Genomic DNA, 12,347 nt, shown 5'->3' with positions numbered 1-12,347 from the left:
TTCTCAGCACCGCATTGCACCTACTCTAAAACTGACCACATAATTGGAAGTAAATCACTCCTCAGCAAATTCAAAAGAACAGAAATCATAACAAACATTCTCTCAGACAACAGGGCAATTAAATTAGAACTCAGAATTAAGAAACTAACTCAGAACTGCACAGCTTCATGGAAACTGAACAACTGGCTCCTTAATGTCGACTGGATAAACAATGAAATGAAGGCAGAAATTAAGATGTTCTTTGAAACCAATGAGAACCAAAACACAACATACCAGAATCTCTGGGGCACATTTAAAGCAGTGTCTAGAGGGAAATTTATAGCAATAAATGCTCACATGAGAAGTGAAGAAAGATCTAAAATTGACACCCTATCATCAAAATTGAAAGAGCTAGAGGAACAAGATTAAAAAAACGCAAAACCTAGCAGAAGACAAGAAATAACTAAGATCAGAGCAGAACTGAAGGAGATAGATACACAAAAAAAAACCCTTCAAAAAAATCAATAAATCCAGGAGCTGGTGTTTTTAAAAGATCAACAAATAGATGCAATTAAAAATGAAAAAGAGGATATCACCACTGATTCCACAGAAATACAAACTACAATCAGAGATTGCTAAAACAACTCTATGCATATAAACCAGTAAACTTGGACGAAATGGATAAATTCCTGGACACTCGCACCCTCCCAAGCCTAAATCCAGAAGAAGTTAAAACCTTGAATAGATGAATAAGAAGGGCTAAAGCTGAGGCAGCAATTAATAGCCTACCAAACAAACAAAGTCCAGGTCCAGATGGTTTCACAGCTGAATTCTACCAGACATGCAAAGAGGAGTTGGTACCACTCCTTTTGAAACTATTCCAAACAATACAAAAAGAAGGACTCCTTCCCAAATCATTTTATGAGGCCATTTTATGGACTTGGTTTGCCAGTATTTTATTGAAGATTTTTGCATCTGTGTTCATTATGGATATTGACCTGAAGATTTCTTTTTTTTTTTTTGTTGAGTCTCTGCCAGGTTTTGGTATCAGGATGATGTTGGTCTATAAACGTAATCCACCACATAAACAGAACCAAAGAAAAAAACCACATGATTATCTCAATAGATGCAGAGAAGGCCTTTGACAAAATTCAACAGCCCTTTAGGCTAAAAACTCTCAATAAACAAAATATCCAAGAAACATATATGTGTATGTATGTATATATATATATATATGCCATAAATAGCTATTTATGGCATATATATATATATAATATATATAAGCTATTTATGGCAAACCTACAGCCAATATCATACCGAATGGGCAAAAGCTGGAAGCATTCCCTTTGAAATCTGGCACTAGACAAGGATGCCCTCTCCCACCACTCCTATTCACTATAGTATTGGAAGTTCTAGCCAGAGCAATTAGGCAAGAAAAAGAAATAAAGTGTATTAAATTAGGAAAGGAGGAAGCCAAATTGTCTCTATTTGCAGATGACATGACCCTATATTTAGAAGACCCTATCATCTCAGCCCAAAATCTCCTTAAACTGATAAGCAACTTCAGCAAAGTCTCAGGATACAAAATCAATGTGCAGAAATCACAAGCATTCCTATACACCAATAACAGACTTAAAGAGAGCCAAATCAAGAATGAACTGCGATTCACAATTGCTACAAAGAGAATAAAATACCTAGGAATACAACTCACAAAGAATGTAAAGGATCTCTTCAAGAACTACAAACCACTGCTCAAAGAAATAAGAGGGGACCCAAACAGATGGAGAAACATTCCATGCTCATGGTTAGGAAGAATCAATATTGTGAAATGGCCATACTGCCCAAAGTAATTTATAGAGGGAAGGCTATCCCCATCAAGCTACCAATGACCTTCTTCACAGAACTAGAAAAAAAACCACCTCAAATTTCATATGGAACCAATAGAAAGCCCACATTGCCAAGACAATCCTAAGCAAAAAGGACAAAGCTGGCAGCATCATGCTACCTGATTTCACACTATATGATAAGGCTACAGTAATCAAAACAGCATGGTACTGGTACCAAGACAGAGATATAAACCAGTGGAACAGAACAGAGGCCCTGGAGACAATGCCACACATCTACAACCATCTGATCTTTAACAAACATGACAAAAACAAGCAATGGGAAAGGATTCCTTGTTTAATAAGTGGTGTTGGGAAAACTGGCTAGCAGTGTACAGAAAGCAGAAACTGGACCCATTCCTGACACCTGACACTAAAATTAACTCCAGATGGATTAAAGATTTAAACATAAGACCTAAAACCATAAAACCCTAGAGGAAAACCTAGGCAAAACCATTCAGGTCATAGGCATAGGCAAGGACTTCATGACTAAAACACCAAAAGCACTGGCAACAAAAGGCAAAATAGACAAATGGGATCTAATTAAATTCCAGAGCTTCCATACAGCAAAAGAAACAATCATTAGAGTGAACTGGCAACCAACAGAATGGGAAAAAATTTAAAAAATTTTTGCAATCTACCCATCTGACAAAGGGCTAGTATCCAGAATCTACAAAGAACTAAAACAAAGCTACAAGAAAAAACAAACCCACCCAAAAGTGGGCAAAGGATATGAATAGACACTTTTCAAAAGAAGACATATATAAGGCCAACAAACATATAAAAAATGCTCATTATCACTGATTATTAGAGAAATGCAAATCAAAACCACATTGAGATACCACCTCACACCAGTTAGAATGGCGATTTTTAAAAAAACTGGAGAAAACAGATGCTGGAGAGGACGTGGAGAAATAGGAACACTTTTACACTGTTGGTGAGAGTGTAAATGAGTTCAACCACTGTGGAAGATAGTGTGGCTTAGAATGAGAAATTCCATTTGACCCAGCAATCCCACTACTGAGTATATATGCAAAGGATTATAAATCATTCTATCATAAAGACACATGCACATGTATGTTCATAGTGGTGCTATTTACAATAGCAAAGACCTGGAACCAACCAAAATGCCCATTGATGATAGACTGGGCAAGGAAAATGTGGCATATATACACCATGGAATGCTACGCAGCCATAAAAAATGATGAGTTTGTATCATCTGTAGGGACATGGATGAATCTGGAAACCATAATTCTTAGCGAACTGACACAAGAACAGAAAATCAAGCAACGCATGTTTTCACTCATAGGCAGGTGATAAACAACAAGAACACATGGACACAGGGAGGGGAGCATCACACACTGGGGTCTGTTAATGGGGGGCCAGGGGAGGGACAGCGGGGAGGTGGGGACGTCGGGGAGGGATAACATGGGGAGAAATACCAGATGTAGGTGACGGCGGAATGGAGGCAGCAAACCACGTTGCCATGTGTGTACCTATACAACAATCCTGCATGATCTGCACATGTACCCCAGAACCTAAAGTGCAATTAAAAAAAAAGAAAAATATAAAAGTGTTGGTATGTGAATACCATGATTATGCTTATGTGAGACCCCATCTCAGCATATTGAAGTGAAAGACTCTACTAGCCCTGAAGAAGCAAACAACCGCATTTTAAAGAGCCAATGAGGAAATCTATGGTGCAAAAACCTGTGGGTGGCCTAAAGGAGCTAAGGACCTTACTTCTGCAAAAGCAAGGAACTGAATTTTGCTAAAAACCAGGTGTGTTTGGAGGATGACCTTAAACTTCCAAAAAGAATGCAGCACGGCTACATTTTGATTACAACCTTATGAGACCCCGATCAGAGAGGCTAGCTAAGCAACCATCCTTAGGAGCTGTAAGATAGTAAGCATATGTAGTCTTAAGCCACAAATTTTGTGGTAATTTGTTATGCAGCAATAGGAAACTATCTCAAATATGTTTTAGGCAGCCACTCCCATGTGAAATAAATATTTGTTGAATTGAATTAAATTAAATTGGGTTAAGAGATTCTTAAAGGAAAGCGATGTTGCTCTTTTTCTTTATATATCATAAGTCCTGGCATGCAGTAAGCTCAATACATTCTAATGACTGAATAAATGACATCTTTGTGATATATTACTGTGTTAATCTGTACCGGTTGAGAAAGAGCTCTAGAAAATAACATGTTATCTTTTTGCATAAATCAGTAAGGACACTTCCAGAGTTTTAAAACTTCAGAATTGATTAATCTTTATTTTTAAAATTATTCAAAGAAGCATAGATTAAGCTATAACTCAAAAGCTAGTTGTATTAATTTTCCATTGCTGTCATGAACAAATTATTACCAATTTAATGTCTTAAGAACACACACTAAAGGCCGGGTGCAGTGGCTCATGTCTATAATCCCAGCACTTTGGGAGCCAAGGTGGGCAGATGGCTTGAGCCCAGGAGTACAAGATCTGCCTGGGCAATGTGGAGAAATCCCGTCTCTACTAAAAATAGAAAAATTAGCCAGGCATGATGGTGTGTGAATGTAGTACCAGCTACTTGGGAGGCTAAGGTGGGAGGATCACCTGAGCCTGGGGTGCGGAGATTGCAGTGAGCCGAGATCACACCACTGCACTCTGGCTGGGCCACAGAGCGAGACCCTGTCTCAAAAAAAAAAGACATAAATTTATTATCTGAGAGTTCTGTAAACTACAACGCCATCCCAGGTATCCCTGAACTAAAAAATGGTTTTGAGAGGGTTCCTTTCTGGATGCTTGAGGGAGAATGAATATAATTCCTTGCATTTTCCAGCTTCTAGAAGTCACCTGCATTCCTTGGCATATGGTCTTATTTCTCCATCTCCAAAGCCAGCAAAGTCACATTTCTCTGACACTCCTTCCACTATTCTATCTCTGACAATGGCCAGGGAAGCTCTGCTTTTAAGGACTCATGTGATTAGACTGTGCACACCCAAACCATTCAGGAAAATCTCCCCATCTATGACATGAAACATCTGTAAGTTCCTTTTTGTAATTAAGATAACATGTCCACAGTTACACAGAGTAGGACATAGAGATCTTTTAGGACAGAGGCCTTATTCTGCCTGCCCCATTAGTAGAAGAGAAAAATAAGGATGTAAGTCAGTGTAACACATGCAACTCTAATATCACAGACTTCCTTGGAAACTCCATTTTCAGATCTTTTCATTCCAATCTATACTACATTTCACACTGTAAAATGAAACATTTTCTTCTATTTTCTAGAATCTGAACTTTCCCAAGTTCAATAAAAAATTTTAAAAGCTGGCTTTCTGCAAAAACCACCACAACTGGCATCTCTAGCCTTCCTAGGGATACTCACACAGGCATGGCCTGGCCTGGCTGAGCAGTAGGCTGTGAATTCTTCTCTTTGGGACAAAGCCTGCCAAGTCTGCCTCAGGGAAACTTGGCAGCACATCAAGCACAAAAACTTAGTGTGGCTGTTTATTCCTGACACACAGACAAAGAACTTCATCATTTAATGTCTTTAGGCTAGAACATTTTTCTTCCATTCATATCACTAGAGGGTTAAATGGGGGCAACACCCGGGGATGAGGTCTGACTGTAATTGTCTTCAAGTCATCTAGAGAAACATCAGGGATTAAGTAGTAAATGAGCCAGTGGTGCAGAGTGAATCATTGCCCTCTGTCCTCCTGCTGAGAGTCACTAGGTCCTCGCATGATATTCTAAACTCTCCAAATATATCTATCAGCTATGTGGAATCCATTTTAATCAAGGAAACAATACCATGCCAAAGAGTTTGATGTGTGTTTTGGTGCGCATGTAAGACATTTTGAATATAGATATGAGACCCATTTTAAAACAAATTTTAAATGGACAAAATTTAGTAATACATCAAAAATGAAAGCAAAATTCTCCTCTCTTTTCACATTTTCCCCTCTCTCCCCCAATTTTTATCTCCTTTCTTCCTAGGTATAATGTAACTGACATAAACATATCAAATTCACAGGTTAAATTCAAACACATAAGTTAATTCACACATAAAAAACTCAGTCTGTTCTAAGGCACAGTTTGTCCAAGTCTTCTCTGTCACCTTGTAAGATGAATCTTGTTCACATGTGAGACTTTGTAGCAACATATGGATGGGTTAAAATGAGTGATATCACTCAAACAAAGCAATGCCAAGGCTAATGTTGAATGTCAGCACATCTGGGGTATCATCTTGATATATGTGGGTGAAACATTTAATTCATAGTAAAATGAGAAAATATAAATGAAATGAACTTCACTTAAGGAAAAAATATAAAGCAGTTATGATAATAGAGGTAAAAATGTGAAGAGAATACATGCTCAAAATATGAAATCAGACAGCATGGGTTTATATTCTGGTTGTATTATATATTAACTACTATCTCTATGATCTTAATTTATCTGTGATTCTGCCCGAAAACGATGACAAATAATAAATGCAACTCATTCATTCAAATAACATCTATTGAGTGGAGTGATGCACTAGTCTAGGTACTAAGGATACAGCAATGAATCAATCATACCAATATCCCTGCCCTCCATGGCACCTACATTCTTATAATTCTTCATATGATATTTCTAAGGGTTAGATGAGATGCTTTATTTAGCATTCCTGGAAAAATATAAACACTGTAGATAAATTTAATTAGCATAATTATAATAGCAATAAAGTATTTAAGAAATCTGAAAATATATACTTATTGGCCTAAGTCAGAATACTAAATAATAAATGGGTGATTCAAGCAGACTAGAAACAATTATTACATATATAAACATATATTATATATAAAACATTATACACATGTATTCTTTATGCAATCATTACATGAGATTTTATATTATCCTTAAAATAACAGGTATCTGAAGAGTAACTTAAAGAAAAATAATTCTGCTTTTTGCAATAAATTTTTTTCAGCCATTAGCCATATTTTTATTTTAAATAAATTCTCTTTTTAAAGTAAAGTTTAAATTACAACATTTGCCTCTAGCTTAGCATTCACTCAGGGCTGTGTTCCTTTCTTTCCCTCTCTCTTCACATATCCCTCTTTGCTACTCTTCTACATGATCAAGTAGTTATGACACTGTGACTTATCATCTATCTCCCATCGATTCAGCCATCATTCCACTCTGTTCCATTAGTATTTCCTGCTGTGAAAATCCCTGTAGAATCCAAGGTAAACTCTCAGAAGTTTCCACATTCTGCTTTGGAAAGCAGTGACCCAAAATGTTATTAAAAACCAGTAACTTACAAAGAGATTTTTTTCCTTACGCCAAAGCAAAGGAGAAGTCTAGACATCATCCTCAGAGTGACATTCATGTACCCCTTCCAGCTGACAGTCATCGTTTCCGAACTCACATGCACTGCTCTAGCTATCAAATTTTACATGGAGTATTTTAAGGAGTTCTTTAAAAATCAAAATTCCTGGCTCTGCAGTTCATTAAGTGTGCCATTCCAAGAGATGGAACTGCCAGAACTGGTTAGTTACTATAAAGGCAGTTATCCTCCAATGCTACCAGGCAAGCATTTTAAAGCTTTATTGACATATGTGGCACGCACTTCAAAACTTCACACTTTCAGAGGACTTCCTGGAACCAGTGTTCCAACTTAGTACTCCTCCAGTTAAATGGAAGCTAATAAGAAGCAGGAAACAGTATACACTGTATAAGAATGTTAGCAGAACACCACATGTATGGACCTTACATTAAAAAATCATAATAGCATTAAATCATCCTAAACCTCTAATACCCATTCATAAAAACACTTGTTCATCAAAAACCACATGTCATTCTGATTCACATATAGTGCTAAAAATATAAATTTTACAGAATGTGTCTGAATCTGACCCAGACACTTAAATATTTTCATAACTCCAGAAGCAAAAGAAAAATTGTCAAAAAGCTCTTGACTGTGTAACATAGTCTGCTTTGAATAAATGGCCTAGATGTAAGCAGTAGGTGGTAAAGTTAAAATACGAATGTTAATCCTATGAGAACCCTTGCCTGCTGTTTTATAGCCCTTCCTCAAGATTTAAAAAAAAAAAAGAGAGATAAAGAACACAAAAATACCTATAGCCCTAATACTACAGAATAAAAGTACTGATTTTAAAATATATTTTTTCAGCCTGTGATTTTTTTTTTATAGACAGTAGTATCAGGAATGAGTGGGAAAATAATTAAATAAACATAGTTTTCAGTTTAAATTTTAACAAAATAGCAGTATTTTTTTAACTCAAGATAAAAGAAGAAATATTAATTTTGGGAAACATGAATTACTGTATTATATCTACATATTAGAAAATAGCTTATTGAATAAATATTAATTTATTTTAAAATTTACAATTATCAACCAAAACAGAGACAAGCAAACTTTTTCTGTAAAAGGTTAAAAAATATATATTTGTGGCTTGGCTGGCTAAAAGGTCTCTGTGGCAACTAAACAATTCTGCTTCTGTAAAACAAAAGCAGCAACAGACAAAATGTAATTGAATGGGTGTGACTACATTTTAATGAAACTTTATGGACACTGAAATCTAAAAATCATATAATCTTCACTGCTCGTAAGACAGTCTTTTTAGTTTGTCAACCATTTAAAAATGCCAAACACCATTCTTAATGTATGTATCATACAGAACATACAGTAGGCTAGATTGGGCCATAGGTTACATTAATAGTTTGCCAACCCATAGACTAGATAGCAATAATGAAAACCATAAGAAATAAAAGGTCAGAGGACAAAGCTCACTTTTCCTTCCTTCCTTCTTCCCTCTTTCTCTTCCTCCCTCCCTTTTTCCTTTCCTCTTTTCATTAATTAATTAATTTTGCTTGATATCTGGCAATACAAAAAATAATCTGAGGCAGTCAGAGGGGAGTAGAAGAAGGTGAGTATCTCAAATTCAGCCAGAGTTGTACACAATAATGGTATTGGGCTAATTCTCAGTTACCAGGCTTGAAGCCCACACAACTACCATGGAGATTTTGTGAGCTACAAAATCATTCATAATATTCAAAGTGAATATCATTACATGAAATCCTATTTGCATTCCAATGAACTGTCACATGAGTTATCCCTATGGCATCTTCTTTGACAAACAATGTCTTCATTGAGTTCCCCTGAAATTTCCATGATGATATGGAAGAAAAGTCAAAAGAGACACTTTCTTCATTTTGTCAATAACTGGAGCGTCATGATCTGTCTATAACAGCTGAAAGGCTGTCTGACACTAGGAAACCTGGAAACACCCAAGAAATGTTATATCCTTTGCAAGACAGTTAGATACATAATGCTAGGAAGTCCTGGGACAATGACCTGTGATTCTCCCACAAAAGCTGTTTCAAAAAAGGCTATTTTGTCTCTTTTCGTAACAAACAGGAAGAGAGAATTCTCCTTAGTAGAAATTTCACCAGCAAACCAAGAACTACTTTGGCTGTAAATATTTTATACCAAATATTTTATACTGGTTGTTAGAGTTGCAGGTAAATTGAAATCATTGCTTAAAAATTATAATGCAGTCTGTTATGACCATGAGGTCCAGTGGCTAAGCGTGCTACCATCTCTTCAGTAAGATCCTGTTGGCAGGGGTATTGTCACAGCACACACTTTCCTATTAGGATGGAATCCTCAAGAGACTCCTGTGGCTTTGTAAGCAATCATTAGTGCAGCTTCCACTACAATTAAAAACATATGCCTAAATATTGTTTTTGAAAATGACACAAGTGTTTAAATACCAAAGTAAAAATTCTATGAAATGGTGCCAGAAACTTATGTGGTAAGAAAAGCCAAAGAATTTGTGCAGAAGTATGCTTCTTACTGTCTTCTATGAATAAACATTGCTGAATAGTTCATAAAGGCTTAACATTCCATCTATGAAATCTACATATTTATGTAGAAAATAGACATATTTCATGTAGGTTTTCATGGAAAAAAAAGCCAACTTGATTGTGGCATCAAAGTTCACCTTTAAGGCAGGCTTCACAAGAAAAAAGAAAAGTCATTTTCTTCTGGGTAATATGAGACATTATGGAGAGGTAATATTCCAAATTACCACACAGCCTCAGAAAAAACAAAACTGTTTTTCAAACACAAACTCCAAGTTGAATGATCTGAGCTAAGGCTAAAAGCAGCACTTTGTAGTCTCTCACATGAAGGCTGTATCTGTAGAGAACAAAGCTTAAATGCAAATGAAGATTGGCTTTTACAGTCACATTTATGAATTTATATTATTACATGAGTAACAATGGACACAGGATTTTCAATTTATCTTGACAAATATTTACTGAGCTTATCAGGCACTGTGATATGCCTAAAGAGAAATTAAATAGCAAGGAGAGATAGAACTTTGAGAGGAATGTGCAGTAATCAATACAAATACGGGAGACTGGATTAACTGCTGGGGGAAAAGTTTTCAAAGAGAATAAATTGAGTTTGAAGCATGATGTCTCAAATGTTAATGGGTTATACAATGTGTGTTATCTAACAGTAAGCTATACATGAAAACACTGAGCATAGGAAATGGTAAGGAATAACAATGTACATTTGGGATTTGTTTGCACAGAATGGATAATTGAAGCCAAGTGAATGAATGGGATGGACAAGGAATATTTTTAAAAAGGGGACTACAGACAGAACCTCAGGGAATACCCACACTCATGGGCAGGAGGAAGCCAGCTAAGAGGGAACTACCAGAAGGAAAGGATAATTATCTGAAACATGAGTGAAACAACTGGTAAAGTGAAATTCTACAATGCCAAATGATGCAAATAGGAGAGAGAGGTATTTCAGTGGTTAAAAGACTATTTTTCTTATCATGAGACCATGCAAGACTTTGGCAAAATCTGCAATACAGCAGAGGTGGCAGTGGGTGAAGATGGATATCTAGTTTCATAACCTGGCAAGTCTTCTAAGTCGATGATTCAGTGGAGGATTATAGGGAAGAATCAAGTGAGTAAGAATATAATTGACAACAAAAGTCCTGGAGATGGTATATGAGATACAAATTGAGAGCAGAGTGAGGAACAGTTGTTCTGGGAAGGAAGGATTATTCTTGAGATGTCAGGCAGGCAAAGAGAGGCCTAGTGAAAACTCAGATATGTCCAACTGTGGGAAAGGATGCCAAACTAGGATGCCAAAAAAGGATAACAAATCTAGTAGTACATTTTAGAAGATTCTCAGTCTCAGACCAGTACCAGCTGAAATTATATGAAAATGAAACATTCAGATCTGGCTTTAAGAATAAATAAGGATAAAATTAAAACCTTATCTTAGCACACTTTGGAAATTTTATTTAGCCAAGAAAAAGTATCCACATCTTAAATTGATTTAAGCACGAGTGCAATTTATTCCTTAATCCAGAACCCATATTCCACCACTGCCATATTTTATAATGACTTTTACAGATTGTTTTATGTCTATTTCCTAATCTACTACAGAAACTACCTAATTTCATAAGATAGTTCTAAGACTACAACAAGACGTATTGTTAAGAGTGTTCTTGTAAATGAAGAGATTTCATCAGTGCCCATACAGTAGTTAGGGATGTTTGAAATATATTTTAAATTATGGCCCAACTGACAAGCCAGGGTGTCTTTCTTATGAGTAGTGGTTCCTAAACTATTAATGTGCATCGGAATTACTTAGAGGGCTTGGGAAAACAGAGATGAGTGAGTTTCATTCCCAGAATTTTGTGGCCAGCACCTCAGAATTTGTATATCTAACAAGTTCTCAGTAATATTGCTGGTCCGGGGACCACACTTTGAGAACCACTGCTCCACAATATACAGTGCTAGTTATTCCATATCATGTGGGTCTATAAACAAGCATATTTTCATTCAACTTCTATCAAAGTAAATGTACATAATGTGTAGATGTACTAAAAGAGTGCCATCAATATTTTCAAAAAACTGTCTATATTTGAGTCAAATTCACTTCCAAATGTTTCATTGGACATGTTATCCGTCATTATCATTGTCCTTAGAAAATGGCTTCATGTATTGATTAAGAAGTCAGAGTCAGTTTCAGTTGAAAGGAACACTTACCTACATGGCTTATTCAATAAGAGCTAAACCAGCTTTGGTTACATCTCGATGCAATTCTAGTACTTAATCATTGCTTTTTTTTTTCCAAGGCAAGTAGAAGTTTTTCACAAAGCTGGTTCATTTGCAGTTTGGATGGAAAGTGCAGCAGAGAAATCATGCAAATATCTTGTAATGATAAATTGCCAAGAAAATCACATAGCCCTACCTACATATATTTTATAATACATATTTAACATATATATAATATATAATACATATATATATATATTCCTCAGAATAACTCTATAATTTACTTTATTAGCTTCATTTTACACATGTGGAAATTGAGGCAAAAAGAAATTAAATATCTCACTAAGGGCTAAGCAGATGTAATTATTGCAGTTTTTCTAGTTTCAATATCATGGCCCTTACCTA

General features: G+C 36.0%; 1 protein-coding gene across 1 annotated transcript in view; it reads right to left on the bottom strand.

Annotated features, from left to right (window-relative positions):
• SEMA3C (semaphorin 3C) overlaps positions 1-12,347 on the bottom strand; it is a 177,981-nt gene that overhangs the window by 38,128 nt on the left and 127,506 nt on the right. The gene's annotated exons all lie outside the window — the stretch shown is intronic.

Source organism: Callithrix jacchus, chromosome 11 (genome assembly GCF_049354715.1).
Source record: "Callithrix jacchus isolate 240 chromosome 11, calJac240_pri, whole genome shotgun sequence".
NCBI classification, from domain to species: domain Eukaryota; kingdom Metazoa; phylum Chordata; class Mammalia; order Primates; family Cebidae; genus Callithrix; species Callithrix jacchus.
This window is presented reverse-complemented; position numbering and strand designations above follow the sequence as displayed.